The sequence below is a fragment of the Cyprinus carpio genome, chromosome B18 (genome assembly GCF_018340385.1).
Source record: "Cyprinus carpio isolate SPL01 chromosome B18, ASM1834038v1, whole genome shotgun sequence".
Lineage (NCBI taxonomy): Eukaryota > Metazoa > Chordata > Actinopteri > Cypriniformes > Cyprinidae > Cyprinus > Cyprinus carpio.
In genome coordinates this window covers 25,842,872-25,866,903 of record NC_056614.1, presented here as the reverse complement: position 1 = coordinate 25,866,903, position 24,032 = coordinate 25,842,872, and the positions used below count along the sequence as shown (strand labels likewise).

The following is a 24,032-nucleotide window of genomic DNA, read 5'->3' as shown; positions in this document are numbered from 1 at the left end:
CACTCAATAAACAAACAGCCAGTATGCCCTAGCAACTGCACATAGCAAACACTCCAAAAAAACAGCCCAGTATGCCCCTAGCAACTGCAAAGAACCAACACTCAAAAAACAGCACAGTATGCCCCCTACAACTAGCAAAGCAACACTCCAAAAAAACAGCCATTATGACCCCCTAGCCCCAAAAAACTGCATAGCAACACTCCAAAAAGCAGCCAGTTTATGCCCTAGCAACTCATAGCAACACTCCAAAAACAAAACGCAGCACAGTATGTCCCTAGCAACTGCATATCAACAACTCCAAAAAAGCACAGCCAGTATGCCCCTAGCAACTGCTTATTCAACACTCCAAAAAGCAGCCAGTATGCCCTACCAAAACTGCCATAGCCCAACACTCCAACAAAACAGCCAGTATGCCCTAGCAAACCTTGGCATGTAGCAACACTCCAAACAAACAGCCAGTACTTGCCCTAGGCAACTGCATAGCTAAACACTCCAAAAACAAAAACAGACTTAGTATGCCCTAGCCCCTTGCAAAGCAACCTCCAAAAAAGCAGGCCAGTATGCCACTAGCACACTGACAAACAAACCACTCCAAAAAGCAGCCATTATGCCCTAGCAACTGCATATCAAACACTCTAAAAAACAGCCAGTATGCCCTAGCAAACTGCATAAGCAACACTCTAAACAACAGCCATTTTATGCCCTAGCAACTATGGCATAAAGCAACACTCCCAAAAAAGCAGGCAGTATGCCTAGCAACTGCATATCAAACACTCTAAAAAAACCAGCCAGTATTGCCCCTAGAAACCTGCATAGTCAACACTCTTCAAACTTACCCATAGCACCTTAGGCAACCTCCCTATCAACACTCCTAAAATACTTACCCAGACACACCATTTCGCAACACGATTTTAAAACCTTCTCATAAAAACCCTAGCAACTGCCTAGCAACACTCTAAAATCTTAACCCATAACACCCCGTATCAACTGCAATAGCAACACTCTAAAAAGCAACCAGTATGCCCTAGCACTACTATACAACACTGCTAAAACAACTCTACCCAGAAACCCCTAGCAACTGCATAGCACCCAACCGATTTTACCACCTATCATAAAACCCCTAGCAACTGAATAGAACACTAAATCTTACCAAGACACCCTAACACCTGCATAGCAACACTCTAAAAACCAACCAGTATTGCCCTAGCCACGCAAAGCCAACACTCCAAAACAACAGCCATTATGCCCTAGCAACTGCAAAGCAACACTCCAACAAACGCCCGTATGCCCTAGCACCTGCATTATCAACACTCCCAAAAAAACAGCCAGTATGCCCTAGCAACTTCAATAGCAAACACTTCCAAAAAACAGCCAGTATGCCCCCCTAGCAACTGCAAAGCAACCACTCCAACAACCACCAGTAGCCCTACAACTGCAAAAGCAACCACTCCAAAAACAGCCAGTATGCCCTAGCAACTGCATAGCACCACTCCAAAAAAGCAGCCAGTTATGCCTACACCCGCCCCCAGTCTGCCACCCCCCCCCCCCCCCTAGCAACTGCCATACGCAAAACACTCCAAACAAAAACCAGCCAGTATGCCCTAGCAACTGCAAAGCAACCACTCCAAATAAAAAACGCCCGTGTATGACCCTAGCAACTGCTGCATGTGGGGTACGAAAAAAAACAACACAAAAAAAAAACCAAAAAACTGGCCCAAAAAGAAGAAAAAAACAAAACCAAAAAAAACAAGGAAATAAATAAAAAAATTAATAATAATTAAGTTACAAAAATATTAATCATTGCTTTGAGTAATCATTTGTTTGAAAGATACTGTTTAAAGAAATTTTTTTTTGGGTGAAAAAATTTTTCTTCAGAAAAAAACCTATTTTTTTTTAAAACCCTAAATTTAAAAAAGTAGCAAAAAAAAACTAAATAAAAAAAATTGGAGGTTTTAAAAATAAAAAAAAAAACTTTTGGGGGGTTAAGAAAAAAAAACCGGAAATTTAAAATATTTAAAAAAATAATAAAAAATATGTTACATTTTCCCCCCAAAAATTATTATTATTATTTTTACAAAAAAAAATTTTATTAGCTTTAAGACTGCATCTCATTTTGAAAAAAAACCCTAATTAAAATAATTGCTAGAAAATCTTTCTTGAAAAGAACAAGCAAACAACTGCCTTTTTTCGATGTTAAAAAGGTTTGAGGGGGTTCAGCTTGTGATTGGGAGTGTTTCATGAAAGCTGTTTGAATTCAGCTGTGCGTAAAGACCATGAGATCTGGGGGACGTTGCCCTTGTTCTTCCAAATCCCATTTTTTGGGCTCCAAAAAACATTTCTTTGAACAAGCGGCAATATCATGTAATGACTCCTGGGGGGTTCGGACATAACAAACACGAACACGAGTGCGTGTGTTTTTGGTGTGGTGTTTTTGGGTTGTTGTGTGTGTGTTGTGTGTGTGTCAATGCATGTGTAGACCGACCCCAAAATGATCCCCCTTTCATGGGGTGAAAAAAAAAAAACTGGGGGAAAAAAAAAAGTGAAAAATTCCTAGAAACTGCATAGCAACCCAAAAACTACCCAGAACACCCTAGCAACGCATAGCAACCTTTTAAAAACTTACCAAAAACCCCCTTACCTGCATCACCATCTAAAAATTTTCCCAAAACCCCTAGCAACTGCTAGAAACACTCAAAAACTTCCCAGAGCACCTTAGCAACCCTGAAAACTCCATATTTTCCCCAAAAACCCATACAACACATAAAACCTCTCAAAAAAACCCTACAATGCCTACAACACCTAAAATCTTCCCAAACCCCCTTGCAACTGCATACAACCCTCAAAAAGACCCAGAGCCCCTACAACTACAAGCAACCCAAAAAACTTACCCAAAAAACCCCTCCCAACTCTAGCCCCACGAAAACCCCTTCCCATAAAACCCTAGAACTGAATAGCAACACAAAAATTTCCCAAGAACCCCCAAACAATGATACAACACTCTAAAAAACCCGTTCCCTAGAACGCAAACAACCTCCAAAAAAAACAGCCGTATCCCCTGAAATGCAAAGCAACACCCCAAAAAAACGCCTATCCCCCTGAAACGCTAGCCACCCCAAAAAAACACCAATGCCCTAGAAACTGCAAAAAACTAAAAAAACACCCGATTCCCCTGAAAACTGCAAAGCAACACTCCAAAAAACAGCCATACCCCTAGAAACTGCATAGAAAACACTAAAAAAAGCACCAGTACCCCCTAGCAACGTAGAACACTCCAAAAAGCAGCCAGTAGCCCTAAAAAATGCTAAAACACCCCCAAAAGCCCGTATGCCCAGCAACTGCTAAAACACCCCCAAAAAAGCACCATATCCCCAGCAACTGCATAGAAACACCCCAAAAAAAACAGCCAGTATGCCCTAGAAACCTGATAGCAAACTCCAAAAAAAACCATTGCCTAGAAACGCATAGAAACACCCCAAAAAACAGCCCTATGCCCTAGCAATGCATAGAACCCCCAAAAAGAGCCAGTAGCCCTAGCAACTGCAAGCAACACCCCAAAAAGCACCAGTATCCTAGAAACGCTAGCAACCTCTAAAAAACACCGTATCCCTAGAAAATGCATAGCAAACTCTAAAAAAACCTATGCCCTGAAACTGAAAGAACCCCCAAAAAGCCCCAGTATTCTCTACACGCATGAACCTCTAAAAAAACAGCCAGTATGCCCTAGCACGCAACACACTCTTAAAATTTCCAAAACCCCCCTTTACAACCCCAAAGCACACTCTAAATATACCCAAACACCCATAGCAAAACAAAAAACCTTTCCAAAAAAACCCTAGAATGCCTAGAACCCTAAATCTTACCCAGAACACCCTTAGAAACTGCATAAAACCCTCTAAAAGCCCAGTATGCCCAGCAAAAATAGAAAAACCCTCAAAAAATTTCCCCGAACCCCTAGCAACTGCATACCCACGAAAAACCCCATAAAACCCACAATAATAGCAACACTAAAATCTTCCAAAGAACCCTAACAAGGGGATAAACACTCTAAAAAACCAGTACCCCTAAAAACTGAAAAGCAACACCCCCAAAAACAGCCGTATGCCCTCCAACTGAAAAAGCAACACTCCAAAAAACAGCCAGTATGCCCTAGCGCTAGAAAACACTCCAAAAAACAGCCAGTATGCCCTAGCCTGCATAGAAACCCAAAAAACGCCAGAATCCCTGCAACTGCAAAGCAACACTCCAAAAAACACTATGCCCTAGCCTGCAAAGCAACCCAAAAACAGCCAGTAGGCCCTAGAACTCATAGAAACACTCCAAAAAGCGCCAGAAAGCCGTGTAGTGAGTGATGTGAGTGTGATGCCTTACATAAGCCGACGACCACTCTTCAAAACTCACATGCTGAACTATTGATGTGAACGCAGGGCGTGTGTATGGGTGAACACTCCAAAAAAAGCAGCCAATGCCCCTGCTTAGGTACTGGCAACACTCCAAAAAGCTTATGGTAATGCCGTAGCAACTGCATGGCAAGCACTCAACAAAACATGGTATGCCCTAGCAACAGCTGCATGGCAACACTCTAAAAAAGCAGCCAGTATGCCCCTAGCAGCTGCAAAGCAACACTCCAAAAAAAGCAGCCAGTATGCCTAGCAACTGCATGAAAAGCAACAACACCCGTACATGCTCCTTTGCGCGGCAACACTCAAAAAAAAACAGCCACGTATGCCTAGCAACTGCATATAACACTTTCTAACACAGCAAAAATATTTGCAAACATTAGCTTTTATTTTGTTAACAGTAGCTTTGTGGTTTTATTTTTTGTTGTTTTTAAGCATAAATATAAAAACTATTGTAGCAATAAAAAATATATAAAATATATATTTAAAATAATTAAAAAAAAAAAGCAATTCTGCTAAAAAAAAACAAAAACAAAAAAAAAAACTAGGGTGTTTGGGAATTAGAAAAATAGCTCAGACAAACTTTAAAAAATAAAAAAAAAATGCCTATGCATGTTGCTAGTCTGTCTGGATGGTTTCTTGATTGGTGCTGGCCAGTTGCTAGGGCGTTACTGTCCGTTTTTTAAGAGTTTATGCTAGGCAGTGTAGGGCGTATGGCCAGTTTTTAAGAGCGTTGTCATACACTGCTAGGCTGTTTTTTTAACTGTGGCTATGCAGTTTGCTAGGGTATTCTGGTGAGGTTTTTTTAAAAAGCATTGATACTGCAGTTTGCTAGGTTGTTCGGCTGGTTTTGGAGTCTGCTTATGCCGGGCTTGGACAGCTCCTGGACTGGACAGCACATTTAGACTGTTGCTATGCAGTTGTAGGGTGTACTGCTGATTTTGAAGAGTGCTGCAGTTGTAGGGTTTCTGGAAGGGGTTTTAGATCTTGCTATGCAGTTGTATCTTTTTGGGTGGTTTTTTTTGATTGTTGCTATGCATTGCTAGGCGTACTGCCTTTTTTTAAGAGCGTTTTTATCTTTCTAGGGGGTTGGCCATTTTTTTAAAAGCGTTTTCTACACGTAGGCGTTTTTTTTAAATGTTCATGCAGTTTTCTAGGGTTTTTGGGGGTTTTTAAAAGCATTTCTATGCCGTTCTAGGTGTTAGGGTGGTTTTTTGGATGTTCTACATTGCTAGGCAGCTCTGGATGTTTTTAGACTGTTTCATGCATTCGGGTGTACGGGGGGATTTTTAAGGTGTAACGTTGTAGGGTGTCTGGTGGTTTTAAAAGTGTTGCTATCATTGCTAGGTTACTGGGGTTTTAAGAGTGTTTCTAGCAGGCTAGCTGTTCTGGCCTTTTTAGACTGTTGTTATGCAGTTTTCGGTTAGGGGTCCTGGGAGGGTTTTTTGGGTTGCAGCAGTTGCTAGGTAGGACATTCTGGACGGGTTTTTTAAAAGCGTTTTCTAGCTTGCAGGGTGTTCTGGAAGGTTTCTAGATCATTGCTATGCAGTTGCTAGACTGTTCTGGATGGTTTCTTGATTGTTGCTATGCAGTTGCTAGGGCGTACTGTCCGTTTTTTTAAGAGCGTTGCTACACAGTTGCTAGTCTGTTTTTAGACTGTTGCTATGCAGTTGCTAGGGTATTCTGGGAGGTTTTTAAGAGTGCTGCTATGCAGTTGCTAGGTTGTTCAGGCTGGTTTTTAGGAGTGTTGCTATGCAGTTGCTAGGCAGCTCTGGCTGGTTTAAGACTGTTGCTATGTAGTTGCTAGGGTGTGTACTGGCTGATTTTTAAGAGTGTTGCTTTGCAGTTGCTAGGCTGTCTTGGCTGGTTTTTAAGAGTGTTGCTATGCAGTTGCTTGGCAGCTCTGGCTGGTTTTCTAGGGACTGTCTGCATCAGTTGCTAAGGGTGTACTGGTTGGTTTTTAAGAGTGTTGCTATACAGTTGCTAGTTTGTTTCTGAGCTCGTTTTTAGAGTTTTAGGCAGTGTGTTGCTATGAGTTGCTAGGGGCTAGGACTTTCTGGACGGTTTTTAAGAGAGTTGCTGGCAGGTGTAGATGTTCTGGATGGTTTCTTGAGTGTTGCTCATGCAGTTGCTCGTGCGTACTGTCCGTTTTTTTTTAAGAGCGTTGCCTACACAAGTTGCTGTATGTTTTTATAGAATGTTTTGCTATGCAGTTGCTAGGGCGTACTGGAAGGTTTTTAAGAGTGGCTGATATTAAGTTTGCTAGGTTGGGACATTCTGGGCCCGGTTTTTAAGGAGCGTTTTGCTACACAGTTGCTAGGCATGCTCTTTTTCGACTGTTGCTATGCAGTTGCTAGAGAGTTATTCTGGGTAGACCCAGTTGGTTTTTAAGAGTGCTGCTAAGCAGTTGCTAGGGTGGGACATTCTGGACGGTTTTTTAAGAGCGTTGCTATGCAGTTTGCTTAGACTGTTATCTGGATGGTTTCTTGATCTAGTTGCCTATGCAAGTTTGCTAGGGTGCTCACAGGGAGGTTTTTAAGATTATTGTCTGAGCTGCATGTATTTATTTCAGGGCGAATTTTTTTCGGGGGGGGGTTCATTCCCCCCATTCATTTGATGGTGACTGTTTGTCTTACAGCTTTTCCTGTCTGTCTCCATTATTATAAGCAGAACCTTGTAAAAATCCCTCACAAAGAGACACTCATAGCATTTAGCCTGCGGGATCCAGCTCGAAAGCTCAGGCCCGACTGATATCTCCAGAACAAAGAGTATGACTGGTTGGGTAAAAACAAGCGTCTGATGGTGAGCCGTCCCAATTAACCTCACTGGCAGACATTTAAGCAAGCGGTTTCAGGCCTGATTCTGGGACTGCATTATACTGGGTCTGAAAGAGACTCCTAAGAGCCAGTTCAAAAGCTGCACGATCAGAGGATTCCAGCTCATTCAATCCCTAACAGTGCCAAATGTGTCCAGAAGACTTTCTATGCACGCAGCTGGAAAACTGCAACAAACAGAGGCACTGACATCATAATACATAATCAGAAAACATTGATTTGAGTTATTGCTCGTTTATATGCAGTTGCTAGGGCTTTCTGGCCATGTTTACAGCATGGCTATTCAGTTGACTACGGGTTGTTCTATTTGAGGATTACTAGGAATGTTACTATGAGCAGTCTGCTATGGTTTGTACAGCATTTTTAGAGCGTTCGCTATGTAGTTGCTAGGGGCTTCTGGGCCTGTTTTGTAGAGATGTTCATATGCAGTTGCTACAACTATTCTAAAAGGTTGTTAGAGCGTAGTGACCTATTCAGTTGCTAGAGAGAGGTAACTGCAAGGTCCCTCTTACCCCCTAACCCCCACCCCGCATTGATCCCATTTGCAGTTGGCTAGAAAACCGCCGTGTGGCATTGTACTGTTTTGCCACCTACCACCAAAAATCACAGCAGCTCTGTATCTCCAAATCCTTATCTTGTGATCCATCCTGCGTTTTATTAGAAGTGGTCGCTACTGCACCATTCTTGCCGCGAGGGGTTGCCTTCCGCCTGGGACCGGGTTTCTTTTTTCTAGACGCATTGCTATGCTGCTAGTTCACTCCCAAGCCGCATTCTACAAGATTTGTACATAGCATTGCTTACAGCAGTTGCTAGCGGCATTACGGAAGGTTTTGTAAACATTGCAGCTGCTAGGGTGCTTTACTGTTTCGCGGGCAAAGAGTTCTGTATCTCCTGGTTTTTTAGACTGTTGCTATGCATTTGCTAGGGCGTTCTGGGAGGTTTTCTTAGATTGTTGCTGTGCATCTTTCAATGCCCGTCATCTGGTGGAGCCCCGTATTGCATCTGTTTTATGGTCCAGAAAGTACAAAAAAAAAAATGGTGCATTTGATCACATTCTGAAGAAACAATACAGCTGTCTGGAGCACAAACGCTACAGGGGCGCATACACCGCGCGCAAAAAGTCTAATACTAGAAGGTTAAGACAGATTAGAGATTAACCCAAAGTATAACATAACTCCCCCCCCCCGTGAAGGTGTATGCTTGACTTGCCTCCCATCTGCTTCAGCTCAGTGTCATAAATATGGGGAATCTAGGCAATGTTTTGAGTTTCTGATGCGATAAGCGATTGTCGTTGTGCATTACCTGTGGGGATGGATGGTAAGGTTCAGGTGATGCCAGGTTGGGGTTTGCACCGACAGACTCTTTTCTAGCAGCGCCGCCTGAGGGAAATGCCAGTCTGTCCAGGGTGCTTGCGCAGTTCAGTGGATGTCCTGTTGCGCCAAGGGCAGTCGTCTTCGCTGAATGCCCGCACCACTGGACCAGGAGCAATGGCAGGGGAGCATCGCCTCATCACTTTCATACCTCGTCTTTGCGGCTCCCTGGTCGTGGAAGAACCGCCCCCTACGCTGATGTAACATCTGCTTCGAGCCTCCCATGCCAAACGGGCTTGAGTGATCACGCCCCCAGACCCGATCCCATGCCATTATCACCCTCTCCTCCTCCCCGCAAAGAGCGGCTATTCCGGTTCTTTACGTTTCCGGTTGCCGCCCGTTGAGTCGTGGACTGGTGCTGGCTAAACGTAAAGAGAGCCACCGTAAGAAAATCTCCCGCTGACAGGCTATTGGAAACTAGTCGTGCGTAGCTCAGCATGGCCGCTCTGTCGATCCTGAAACCCGAGGGGAGGAGCCATGTGACTGCTCGACATAAAGCTAGCTGCTTTACATATTCTACCGTAGGCTGCGCACTTATAGCGGCATTTCCCCACTACCTAGAATTGTAATCCCGCCCACCAGAGCTGTAGTCCCTCATGCCTGGAGCATATACATCCGCACCACTGGAGCTTATATAGTCTCGATCACCCCTGGTTGAAGCGCCTTCTCGGGGGTGGAGCTCCGGCTGTCTAAAATCAACACCAGTTGACCGTGAGCGACGACGGGCTTTGCTTGGGGGAGTGGTAAGAGACGCAGCCGGAGACCTGTCAGAGCCAAAAAGGGCCTGAATTACGCAGTGCATGTCAGTGGGCGTTCCTCAAGGGGCCATGGCGGAGACTGGTATTCGAGGGCGGTTCCTCGTACAAAGGAGGCTTCGTAAGCATAAGCTGGCGGGGGGCGATTATTTGGGATCATCCAGCAGCAGCGGCGCTGAGTGCCGTTAAATCCGCCCTTCTTCATAGAAACGGAGACTGCGATCGCGGTGCGTCGGGCAGAGAAAGTGGCTTTGAGGGGTCTGAAGGAGCATTGTTGGATGGCAGCTGCTTCGGGAGGCGTGGGGGTAAGAACCCGGAGTATCCGTTTCCCCAAGCGGCCAGAAAAAAAAAACTGGAGTTCCTCATCCGACACCTTGATGAGCATCCTCTCTCTGGTGCCAGTGCCTCCATCTGAACCTAAAACAAAGAGAATATAAGACACAAGAAGAAATAAAATGGAAATTTTTTTTTTTTTACTATATACAATGAAAAAAGTAAAAATAAAATAGATGATCTGTTTTTTAATTATTATTTTTTTTATATTATTATTATTTCTATTTTTACTTTATGGTATGAATTAGTTATTTTTTATTAATATAAAAAAGTAAGTCTATAAATATATTTATTAAAGGGACATATCATGAAAAAGTAAAAATAAAAAATCAAATAAAAAAAATAAAAAAAAAAAAAGTAAAATTAAAATACAAAAGATTTATTTTTAGGAAAAAAAAAAATGCACTCTCTTATTTTGTTTTTATCACTATATGATATTGCTCCTTTAATGCACATAAAATAAATAATAAAATCTTATTATTAAACTAGAAAAACAAAGATTTAATAATCAGATTTTTTCTTTTACTTATTATTAATTAAGACAGTACGTATCATGAAAAGTAAAATAAAAAATATAATCCTTTATTAGTGAAAAAAATATATAAATAAATAGCTAATGTAGACATTTCTAAACCCTTTCAGATCTTGAAACCCATTTTCCAGTGCAAAATTTCTGTTTTGCCACAATCCTGATGTTAAATGTGTCACAACAATTTCTTTTTAAATATGGCCAATTTCCAAGTACAACTTGATATTCAATGAGGGGATAAATTTACTGGGTGAGATTTTATCCATGAGGAGCTGACTGCAATGGATAAAAAGTGTTCTCTATTTAATTAGAGGGATTGATGACATCAGATGAAAGAAAATCATTTCAGAGCATTTTGATGAAAATGTTGGGTTTGTTCAAATAGAAACAATAACTATAAAGCTTAATATGTGAAGTGATGTTTGACCTAAAAAAATCTCAATCCTTCAGAAGCCTTTCAAGGGCAATTTTTTAAAGATCTAAATCTAAGAAGTCTGTGAGTTTAAAAGCACACAAAAAAAGGCCTCCTGAGCGATTATGAAAAGAAGTGTGTAAAATCAATTCAGTACTTGGCCAACACGGCTCTCTGAAGAAGCTCTCCCATGACCAGACTGGATCACACAGCCAAGTAGTGTGTGTGTGTGTGTGTGTGTGTGTGTTTACTTCTTTAGTAGCCGGATTAAAAGAACTCTGAACACAAGAAAAACTTATCTCTCACGCCGTCTCTCTCTCTCGAGCAAAGAGAGACCCACTACAAAGTGAGCAGTGTTGCCGCTTGGATATTAATTATTCATGCATATCCGACCTTCAAATCAATTTACACATTCTAATGTCTCTCTCTTCTTTCATTCCCTCCTCCTCCTCCTCCGTCACACGAAATCATTTCATGACTCTCCCTTCCTCGTCCCCGCGTTTACTCATGGGTTGAAACTATTTAAGTGTGACAACGTTGGAATATTAAACCTAAAAAACAGCTTGAAGCGTTATATGCCTGTGTTCTTCAGTCTTACCTTTTCTTCCATTCATTTTTTAATGCACATACAAATTAAGTAAATATCTCTCACAATTAGGGGCAAGCCATCCAGTATTTTCCGTGCAAATGTCTTCCAGCCTCACCGACCACCCACTTCTCTCAGGTTTTCGGAAAGATTTCAGCAATTAAATGCAAACTCACTCTGAAGCATACTGCATCATTTCACTTAACCGCAGGACTTAATGGTAGTCTGTCTGGAAAGGTTATACTCTTCTATAATTCTCTAGGAACAATGTTTTTTTTCTTACACCTACCTTAAATACTATGCATGCTAGTTTTTGCAGTATACAATATGTGTGTCATCTCCTGTGCATCATGTTGAATTTTCTGTATGCATGTCGCCTTGAAGCAGGCGCAACAGTCTAAAATACCATTCAATGAGAAAAAAAATTATTTTCTTATCAGTATTTTTGCCCTGTTTTCCAGTAAATAGAGAAACAATACCTAATTCAAGATTTAGCTTACAACTTAGATATTAGATACAAACGTATCCAAATAAATTGAGTTTTTGCTTGAAACAAGAAAATACTATCCTGTCAACCAGGCAAGAAAAATAAACTTAATTCAAGAGGAAAACAAGATTTACTTTTCCTGACCCAACCTACAGAGATTCACTTAATTTTGTGATTACAATTTTTCAGAATAACAAGACTTTTATTTAATGTAATGTTGCTTTTCAATTAAATGTTACCGGTCGATTTAGGCATGAGTCGTTATATATTTGTAACATGGACAACAAAGAACAATCTAATACTGGCAAGCAAAACTGAACCAGTCTTATGGTCTTTGCATTGACTGTTGCACTCCTATTCCACTGCATTACAGAAAATCCACATACTTGCACAGATGATGATATTACTTACTCATTATGGCAGAAGAATTACGCATGCATATTATTGGTAGTCACTGCACTTATATTTGAAAGTCTCCCACACCGAAGCTATTTATTCAATGCGTCCAGTGCTCGACTCATGATCGTTACAAAACCACTTACAGCGGATATCTAGTGACGAAACAAATAAAAACAAGAGCCGACTATAAGGAATTTGCTACTTTTGGATGGGGAACGAGTTGACGTCGCTGGCTCAGGACGAGCTCCAACTAAATGAAATCTGACGTTTTCCAACAGTGTCCAGTCTGGGTTCTCTTTAAGAGTGAAATCAAATAGGATTGCTGGGATGTTTCTTCTACCATGGTCAGCTCCTCCAGTCGGCACCTCCACAGTGTTGAGCCAATCTCAATGTTGTGTGAACTGTAGAAAATGTATTTAGGTTAGCAGTTTTTTGTGGGGTCATTTCTAAAAAGTCTTAAATATCATATATGCTGCATAGACAACATGGATCTTACATTAGCAGATTCAGCGAAGAGGCTGGTTTAGGTTTATAGGTGATTGATGGAAACATAGCAATTTGGGTACCGGCCTAGACATGATTAGTTAATAATTTCATAATTATATCCTCATTTAATAAAATGCTAGTAATTATGACAATGTTGTTTGGGTTTTTATGGAAGAGCCAGCAAAGACGTTTCAAAATAAGACGTGCCTGGTGTAGTTCGGCTTGTTTGCATATAATTAAAAAGCCCACAGTTATGCAGTCGTTTTTTATGGATTGTGGACTCGTATTTTTTACTTGTAAAGCATCTTAATGGCTGGATGTGTTTTCAGCTTTTTGTCTTCTCCCCTCCAGATTGTTAACTGATGGGACTAGGAGTGTCTGTGGATTATTGGATGGTTTAGTTGCATTCAGCTGTTTGGACTCTCATGTTCGCGGCAGGGCATCTCACGCACTTGCAGTGAACAAGTGATGCAATGCTACATTTCTCCAAATCTAATGAAGAAACAAACTCATTTACATCTCAGATAGCTTGAGGGAGAGGAAACTGTCAGCAGATGTAAATTTTAGGAGGAACTATCCCTTTAAGATCACCTGTCTCCCTCCTCGGCCCTCGGCTGGAAGCTGTCCTTCTTCTCCTCCTGACAGCCTGTGATGGATGTGATGCTGACTTGGCGCTGTTCTTGCGGTTGCGGGGCCTTTCTGTCGGCGGAGGCACCTGGTCGTCCGTGCGCTGGCGGTGGCCGGTGCCGGGTGCTCTGGTGTCGCCTCCGCTGTGAGGGGGGGTACGGCTTGGGCGAGGGGGAAGTGGGCGGAGGCAGGTGGGGGGGTGGGGGCTCCTTATTTTTTGCTGGGGGGGGGGGGACGGGGGTGAGGTCACGCTAGTGTGGGTGGCGGTGCCAGGACGTGTTGCTGGGTGAAAGCCGTTGTAGTATTAGAAATCGGACGTTTTGTTGGAGTCGAAAGTCTCCCACCCCTGACCCACTGATCCTGTCCACTGCGCTTGATCCGCACGACCCCCCACGGGGCGTCCCCAGAACACACTCGCCCGGCAGCAGGTTGGCGTACTATGCGCTCCATACCCAGTTGTGCGCGGCTCGATGAATTTCCACCCATTGCCAACCTGAAAAACACATGAACATCCAGAAACTGCTTTACATACCCCAGTATGTGTTTAATGGGAGCCACAACAAAAAACACTTTTGAAGAACATGTCCACTGGTCGATATCTCAGCACAAATTCAAAGGGGGAAATACAGCTTCTTGCTTAGATGAAAAACAAAGCCTACTTCTCAGATATTAATGATTTTAAGGAATATAATTGGCATAATTCTATATTATTTTATCTATATTCTTATTTTATAGAACTTGTGGGATTGCTCAATTGTCAAAGCAAAAGAAAATAAATATATATCCCAAATATATCTTATATCAACAGTATTGAGAGAGAATTCTAATGAAAAACATCTAACATGAAAAAAAAGAAAATTTGTAATATAAATGATAGAATACACAAGCACCGTTTCTTTCTCCATTCACGAAAGTTTGTAAAAAAAAAAAATAATACAAACGTTCTTTTTCAAAAATATATAAAGTGTTTACTGTCATTAACCTTATGTCACAATACAGTCTAAAAAAAATGGTACAAAAATGCAAAAATATTCAAGAAATGTCTTTAACTGCAAAATAATATTATCATTCTATAATATTATATAGTGTTCAGTTTTTGTGAGTAAAAATATGACTGACTTATATGGTTTTTGTGAAGATGCACCGTCCATATATGGAAAGTTAAGTGATGCTCAGAGGAGAATTATTACAGTCATATATATTTCATCATGATTTTTCATATGAGTTCACGTATACAGTTTTGGTGTGTGTGTGTGTGTGTGTGTGTGTTGTGTGTGTGTGTGATATACAACATAAGCCACTCAAATAATGCCAACAGGCTCATAGAGGATGCTCTCGATTTGTTTTTATTTTCATTATATAAAATAAAAATCTTCTGAAGCATAAATATAATAATAATTAAAAGATATTTTTTTAAAATATTTTCTAAAGAAAAATGTTAGTGGTGTTGTTGACAGGAGGCACATGATTTGAGAAAATGAACCACAACACGCTGCAGAATTTGGCAAAAACCAGACTATTACGTACTACACGTTCCAAAAACTGAAAACAAAGACGTTTTGCCCGCCTACAGGCTGGCTACTGTTTTATCTGTGTTCCAGATGTTATTTTCATTGTAATGTGTGTGTGATAATTACAGCTCTGTTAATCCCATATGAATGAATATTCTTCTGATCCCTTTAATCAAATCTTAATGCTGCTCTAATCCAGGATAACTGCTGATCCGCCGGACAAATCCTCGCTGAAAGCATTTTGGGTAAGCTGGTCAGAGGGGACGCTGGGTTGATTTGATCTGTCTGGATCTTCCATCTGAATGTGCTGAAAGCATATGATCGGGATGCAACTCCTCAGGATTTCAGTATAGTGATCCTCCATACTCGTGTTATTCAGGAGGTGTATTCATAAGAGAAGTGCTCGAGACTCAATTTTCTGGAGATCACGGTTACAGTGCAGCACTAGGAGCACTGCCTAGTGTGTACTATATAGTGCCTGCTATTACAAAAAGCATTTAAAACCGTATGTTCACTGAATGGCATCCTAGTCAATCATCCTAGCATTTTTTAAAAGCAAGTTAATACCTTTTATTCCAGCCGAGGGATGCATTAAAGCTGTCTCTTTCTGAACTCCTTGCATTCATCAAAGAATCCTGAAAAATAAAATCATGGTTTAACACATAAATATATCTACAGCACAACCGCTTTTCACATTGATAATATAATCAGAAATGTTTCTTGAGCATCAGATCATCATATTAGAATGATTTCTGAAGATCATGTGACTCTGAGAGACTGGAGTAATGATGCTGAAAATACAGCTACAAATATCACAGAAATAAATTACATTTTACTATATATTCACATAGAGAACAGTTTTTTTTAATTATAATATTATTTCACAATTTTTACTGTATTTTTTATCATATAAATGGCAAGCTTGGTGAGAACTTTCAAAAAACCCAAAAATTTTTAACAGAAAATTTTTAACAGCCCCCCAACTTTTCTACGTAATATAAATTATTGCATTTATTTATTTTTAAATTTTGCAACATCTGATGGTCTGATCAAATAATCAAGACAGATCAGGGTTGTTATAAAATTAAAGCAATTAAAAAAAAAAAAAAAAACATAATAATTATAATAAAAAACAACTCCCTTTGAATTAAGATTATATTTCTGACACCTTTGGCAGATATTTTCCTTCTCTGGCAGATATTTTCCTTGACACTGACAAGATGTGTTCTTGTTTTAATGCAAAAACTCACTTCACTTCTTTAGGATTTTTCACGAAGAAAAGATAATTATTACAAAGTCTTTCTGCTTCTCTTGGTTGTTAGATATCTGTAACTGGCAAACAAGCACAAAATACTGAGTATTTTTTTTTTGCAGTGTATGCCTGATGAAAGGAGTTTTCCTGAATGGTGATGTTAGTAATAGGTTTGATGACTGATGGTATACGGTTGGAAGTCGAGCAGATGGCACTGTTATTGATTGACAAGGCCTGCTAACATCCTCCATCTGCTCGCAATCACTGACCGCGCTTTTACAAGGTGCCACTAATCATGCATCTGGATTTAAAGCTGTCGCTCGCGGGAGCATTCACCGCCGGACTCACAGCAAGGTTGAAATCACACAGAGATGAATAAAAAGCAACACAGCACTATAAACAGTGACAGAAAATGCACTATGAAAGAGCAATTATTCCAAGTCGATCGAGCGACGCTTACATCAAAGAGTCACATTCTGCGTTGCCAAAAATGACTCAAACCGCTTCAAGCATCAGAGCCGAATGTATTCCCTGAGACAACGAAGGTCAAAGGTCACATTTGGTGATGGGTCATACAATCCTCGCACAGAGCTACTAAACCTCTCTTCGACTCCGGCTTGTTTCTAATCCATATCTTCTGCTCTTGCGACCTAACCTTTACCTTTCTCACCGAGGTCTAAATATAGAGATCCTTCATCTGTCCTTCATCTCTACCGATAAACCAGGGCACAGATGTGAAATTTAATGGTGACGAAAGGCCCTCCCGCAATGACAGTCAGAGTTCATCTGATAACACACGAATACAAAATGAGTTAAAGGGATAGTTCACCCCCAATTTTTTTTTTTTTTTTTTTTGGTTTGGTGTTTTTTGTTGTTAATTTCATCACACTCAAGCCTTCTGAGAATGTTAGGTGACTTTTTTCTGCAGAGTAAGAACAGAAAGACAGATTTTTTAGCTGGAGAGACCGTGGCTCCTTTGTGATTTATTAAATGCAAGTCAATGGCTACCCTAGGTCCCTTCTTAGAGAGTCAATGCACAAGCACATACATGCAGCACAAAATGAACCCACATGGCTCCTGATGATATAGTGAGGTCTACCATTAAGTGAAACGATCATGTCTGGTGCCGAGAAACACGACACATTATTTAAACTTTTAATCCAGAGTTAACAGACAACGAACGAACGAACGATAAGCACTCGCAGTTATGCACTGATTCTTTTTAGTGAACTAGTTGAAACCAGTTTTCACCAGATCGGATTGAAGTGTCGGTAAAACAGCACAGATCTGCAAGTTACGTCAATCAAACACATCACTTTCAGCGCCGTGCACAGTTCACAATAACCCGAACTCGAAATCTGAGCCAAAATACGCAGCATCATCTGTGATTTCAATATGAATTGGATGCAATCAGAGCTTCAGTTCCTCCAACAGTCACCGAACTGAAGAAACAGTTTGACTCGGACTGAAGAGCCGCTGATATGCACCAACCACTTATGTATGAAGGGGCATAAAGAACATTTTTCAATGGTTTTTCTCTTGTTTAGGTTAAAAAGGTGGAGGCGTGGTGGTGCACCGAATTTTATTCACATTATGTATATGGGCTTTATGTGGACATGTAAAACATCCGACCTCATTACCTACAACCAGTCTCATGCATTGGGTTGCTTTATTAATAATATAATATAATTGCGTATACATGACGTCATTGAAAAATTAATGAACTGAACCAGTTGAACAGGTTGTAATGTTGTAAATAAAATTGAGTTTCTTGCACAGATCGGATGGTTTCGTATCATAAGACCTCCAATATATCGTCAGGAGCCGATTGCATATTAATTTGTTTGTTTCTTGATAGGCTAGTTTTTAATTCTCAAAAACCGGTAGCCATTGCCTTGCATTTTATGAAACACCAAGCACCACGGTTTCAGCTAAAAATGTTCTTTACTGTTCTGCTGAAGAAGAAAGAGTAATCTCGGATGGCCTGAGGGTGAGTAAATTAACAGCAAATATTTATTTTTGGGTGAACTATCCCTTTAAAAGAGGGCAAACTGCACTGACTTGAGAACCATAAATCATGATTTAAAGAGCTTCGGAGCCTTGGGAGGTTTATACGGCTTCGCCGAAAATCAATTTCTCAGTGGAGACAATGAATGGGGTTTTACCTCTGCTCTCAATGGCCCCTTTAAAGACAACGACAGAAAGAACAAGGAGGATTTAGAGAAAAAGAAACACTGAAGATGACTAAAGGAAACAGAGAGAGAGTTACAATCCTCAGTGAAGTGCGACGGCTGCTATTAGATCCATAATTCTCCATGTTTCTACTTCACTTGTAACTCACTCAACCAGAACCTTGGCCGCAAACCCTCATTCTAAACGACAGCACACTGTGTTTATAATGGTGTTCACGATCAGTCGAGCGCTACACGCTCACACTAAGCACTAAACACTCATGCTCTGGCCACCACGTTCCAGCGCTGAAGCCATCTGGAGAGATTTTGGTTTGTGTTGATAGAGGTGTAAAGAGATCAGAGGAAGAGACTGATGAGTCAATTAGCAAGAACAGACAACCGACATCTCAATTTCAAACAGAATTAATGGGCAATCACTGTCCCAAACTCATCACTGAAATCTAGCGTGAAGGCCAATCTATTTCATAGATGAGATCACGGAGAGTCCATGAGGACAGAGGCAAACCGAAGGAGAGCAGAAAAGAGAAAAAGAGCAGAACACAATTTTAAAAAAAAATCATGAAAATGGTTCGGAAAAGGTGCTAAACCTTCTAAAATGTTGTTCACCACACTTAGGAGGACATATTAAACTTATATTTAATAAAATAAATAAGTACAATATATATGTGTGTGTGTGTATTACACTGAATAAAATTTGGCTTATGGTTTACTGCTAGAAACTGCTAGTAAATGTCACTTAAAGAAATTAAATTCAAGAATTAAAGAAAGTAGCGGTATTATAGTTAACATTAACCGAAAATAAAACAAACAAACAAAAATAAAATAAAAATGCACTTGAAATAAAATAACCATTTTTATTTCAGTTATATTTCTCATTTTAAATTAGTTTAACTCGATGTACTTAAAAACTATAACTAAATTTACTAAAAAATATAACTAAAATGAAACATGAAATACAGAAAATATAACTATAATAGTGTATCAGTGATACTGAAGTAACACTGCAAGCAACACATTTAATTAAAAGTGAAATTCCGAAGTTGAAAGAAGTTTATTTAAAACTTAATTTAAAAATATTTTGGATTTTGTGCTTATTAAGTTTGTGCTTATTAATAAAAATATTTCCTATTATTTTTGTTTAATTAAATATATGCATATATATAAAAACAAAATCAAAGAACTAATATAAGTAATATAAATAAAGTAGAGAGAGGTGCATTATTGGGTTAATTTACCTAACTGTATAACTTTTATTTAATTTTAATATTTATTATTCTGATTCTTATTATTTTGTGCATGTTATAAAAAAAACGAATATTTCTAAAAATGTACATTTAAAAAAAATGAGAAATCTGTGTTGATTGTGGGTGAAGCGTCTCTCCGCAGCTCTTCTCTCCACAGACAAATTCATCTGCACCTCATCAAATTCATCCTAATTAAACTCTCCCTCCCTCCTCTGGATCTCTCAGAGCCTCAGATTCATCAGATATGAGCCGCAGCAGCTCTACATTCATCCTGACCTTCACACACGCTGAGAAACCTGAGTGTGAACAGACAGTAGTCAAGCTGAATCTGAATTTGCTGCACCTTCAGCACAAACACACATTGAGAAGCTGGGCGTTATGGGTTTTTCAACAGCTGCTGGCGATATGTGGTACAACAAGAGCGGCTGATGGTTAATATAAAGCCAGTATTCATGAGATGTATGGATAATATACAAGCAGTCGATCATTATCTCAGAATAAACCGCAACAGGAACCTCAGGACTTAAGTCAGTCTGAATTATTTTTATTTTTTTTCTCATTATTGAGGAGCTGACTGTACCAAGTAGATAATATGTGACCCTGGACCACAAAACCAGCCATAAGAGTCAATTTTTCGAAACTGCTGAATAAATAATCTTTCTATTGATGTATGGTTTGTTATGATAGAATAATATTTGTCTGAGATACAACTATTTGAAAATCTGGAATCTGAGGGTACTGCCCAAAAAAGCATAACACTATGGCCGAACAAAAATCATCTTTAAAAGTTGTTCAAATGAAGTCTCTTAGTCAATGCATATTACCGAATCAAAAATTAAGTTTTGATATATTTTATGTAGGAAATTTACAAAATCATCTTCATGGAACATGATCTGTTACTTAATATCCTAATGATTTATAGGCAATGAAAAAAAAATCATAATTTTTTGAACTCATACAGTGTATTTTTGGGTATTGCTACAAATATACCCCCCAAAAAAAGGGTTTTGTGGTCCAGGGTCCACATATTATATTATTAACCCAAATAATTCAAAAACAGAAGTGCAGTCAGTAGATTCTGGAATATAAAACATCAGCCTATCAATATTTTAAGTATATTAGAAAAATGGATTAAAGTAAGAGTGACACAGGAAGGCAGACTAATCCGTCAGTATCTGGCTGTTTTAAGATTATTACGGCCAGTTTAAGCAGTGTATTTAGTTTTGAAGGAAAACTAATCGGTAATGGGGAGAGATTGACACTTCAAAAAAAAAAAAAAAAAAAAATGTGTTAATAAACCTTCTAAAAATGTTATTCGGCCAACTCAGTATTATAAAGGACTAAATATTACACTGACAAAAAAGAAGGTTTTACTTTAAAACAATTTTCACTACTTTTACGAAGTAAATTTCACAAATAATTACAAATAATTACAATGAAACTGAAAGTAACAGTGAATTAAGTTTAAGTTTCTCCTTGTGTCACTGGATTATGTGATTTTCAGTCTTCATTACTGTAATGTTTTTATTCATTTTAACCAAATATTGAACAAAATAAGCCTCGTTTAGTTTCAGCAAATTTGTGATGATTCAAGTGGATCACAAACACATATATGCATAAAGTGAGGTACAAATGTATGATATTTATTTTCATTTAAACTAAAAAAAGAGTTAATTTTAAGCCAATTTTTAACAAAGATTTTGTAAGTGAATGGGTGACACTGATAACGTGATTTAAAATACACTTTTATTATTTATAATATATATGTATATATATATATATATATATAATTTTAAAATAAAGTGAAATATGTTCATTGTTTATCATATAAAATGTATAAAAATGCACTTTCATAAAATATGTCAAATAAAAATCCTAGCAAATATATAGGTTTTTATATATTTACTAAGATTTTTGTTTTACATATTTCAGAAAGTGTATTTTAATCAATAATATATATATATTTATATATAAACAAAATAATAAAAACACTGAAATATTATCATTGTTTATCATATACAGTGAATAAAAATGCACTATTTTATTATTATTTTTATATGTTAACAAACACAACTAAAAGAAAAGAAAAAAAGTAAAAAAAAAAAAAAAAAAAGAAAAGACTGCCTCAATTAACAAATATTTACAACATAATTTGAAAATATGAATAGAAAGGACAATATTCACAATTATATTTTATAAATCAGATAATTCACCACAGGGGGAAAAGAAAACAAGAAAATAGAAAAATCAAAAGAATAGAAGGGGACGTTTACAGAATGATTCACAGATAATTTTCCAAGAGTAATAAAAATGCACTTTCATAAAATATTATAAATTATATATATATATATAAACAAAATAATTAAAAAATAAAATGAAATATGATGCTTGTTTATCATATACGTACAGTGTATTTTATTTAATAAAATATGTAAAACAAAAAATATTAGTAAATACTAATTTTTATACGATTTTATATATTTTACTAAGATTTTTGTTTTACATATTTAATGAAAGTGTATTTCTTGGCTTTATGTCAGGCACAGTATCAACTATTGAAAAACCCACATCGACCAAAAACTGCAATATAAAGTATAATGCTTGCATAAAGAATAAATGCATGACTGTGGGTCAGAGGTAATAATATCTGCAGACCAATGCGATGTCCAGATGGATAAATATCATGAAATCATGAGACGATGATGAGTGAGGCTCTCTGAGGACTGAGAGAATCTCTGCTGTCACTCATGTGTGGTTGCTAAGGGGCTACAGGAGCGTCAGACTGCCAATGACTGCAGCAGAGCGCTGCGTGTCTGAGTGTATGTGTGTGTTTTGGGGGGGGGGGGGGTTTTGGTGTTTGTGTGTGCGGGAGTGTGTGTGTGTGTGCATAGTGCCGAGAGTGTGTGTGTGTGTGTGTGTGCTCGAGTGTGTGTGTGTGTGGGATTAATTGAATCAGTAATCCCTACAAGAGCAGATGCAGTGAGAATAATTAACACGCACATTTCCAGAATGTTTTATGTTACAGTATTCTAAAGCAAGCCGGCATCCGGCGGGCTGCGCTCCAAATCTCAGCGGACACATTATTTATCACGATGGACTCAGCTGAGCTCTCTGTTCACCTGCAGCTGAACTGAATTTGCTGACGTCATCAGAATCAAGAAAAGCAGGAAGTGCTAAAAGTTTGCTAAACTAGTGGAAATCATCCATAGACAGCAGCCCAACATGTTAAAGCGCTTCATCAAATGACATTTGATGGGTGAGTAAAAAAAAAAAAAATCAAATCATTAATACAAGTAGATGCAAACAGAAGCTAATGAAATTAGGACAATGATGAAAAAATGTCAATCAGACAGTAATCTGCAATAATGCTGACCTCTGTAAAATCTGCGCTTGATTAATTTGGCCTAAGTTTTTGTGATTATACAAGTCATTATGCTATAAAATACAACAACACAACATAAAATATCAATCATATGTAAAAATAAAAAAATAAAATATTACTCTCGTAATAGTAAATATTAAAATTTATATTACCAATATAAAATAAATATTTTGCCATAAGAAAAAATATTTGTTGTTGTTATTATACATTATTAGTATCATCGTTACTTAAAAAATAATACGATTACTAATAAAAATAAGAATAGAACTCCACACATTTAAAACTAAAATATTAGTATTTAAGAAACAATATTGTTTATTAGTAAATAAGACTATAAAATGACTGAATAAATAAAAGAAGACGTTTCTCTTATCTTTCACTGTATACACAAAGACTGAAAAATTACTGACTTAAAACAATACAAGAAATATTACTTTTGTAATAATTCACTGTAAATAAGTATTTAAGAAAATATAATAATACTTTGCATTTTACATTACAACTATAAAATTAATATTTATGGCTTAATTTCTTCATTTTCAAAAATTAAACTTATTTTGAAGCTTCTCTTTTGTTGAAAAGCACTTCTCATTACTAGTTTGTGAAGATGCTAGCACATGTTAAAGCAACTCAAACTCATGCATTTACTGTAAAAACAGACGCTGAAAACAATGGATGATGAGCTGCTCATGTGTAAATGAATCACACGATGCAATTCGGTTTTATTACAATTCATGGTGCAGCCCTAGTGTAACTGCACAACAACTACTGGACACAAAGGCCATATGGCTAGATGTCCCACACTGCAGATAACACAGAGTTAAACACACATGTGCCTGGACCCGAGACAAATGTTTGCATTGTCTGACTGCAAACGTGTCACTACTGGCCTGGAAATAGTGCTTATGAAGGGACTCCTGCTTTGAGCATCTGTCCGAAAAATACAACTGTCCAAATAAGCATTTCGATCATATTTCAAGTGTTAATGTTGCTGAGAATATGAAATATTCACACACAGTTGTTGTCTGAAGGCCCCTCAGCTCTTGGATTCCTCTCTGTTCTCCGCTTGTCTGTTCCTCACAGCGCTTCGAGAATTAACTTTAAAGGCCACAAGCCGTTTCTGGCATGCGTGACATTTGGCAAAGATTCATTAGCCGTACATCTGTTTCGGACGTCTAGACTCCACATCTACTGCGACGGATCCTGTGTTCACAGAACAGGGAAAGTGCAGGTTAT

General features: G+C 38.5%; 1 pseudogene; it reads right to left on the bottom strand.

The window, feature by feature from the left end:
• The window catches only part of LOC122140358, a 56,086-nt pseudogene that overhangs the window by 15,923 nt on the left and 16,131 nt on the right, over positions 1-24,032 (bottom strand).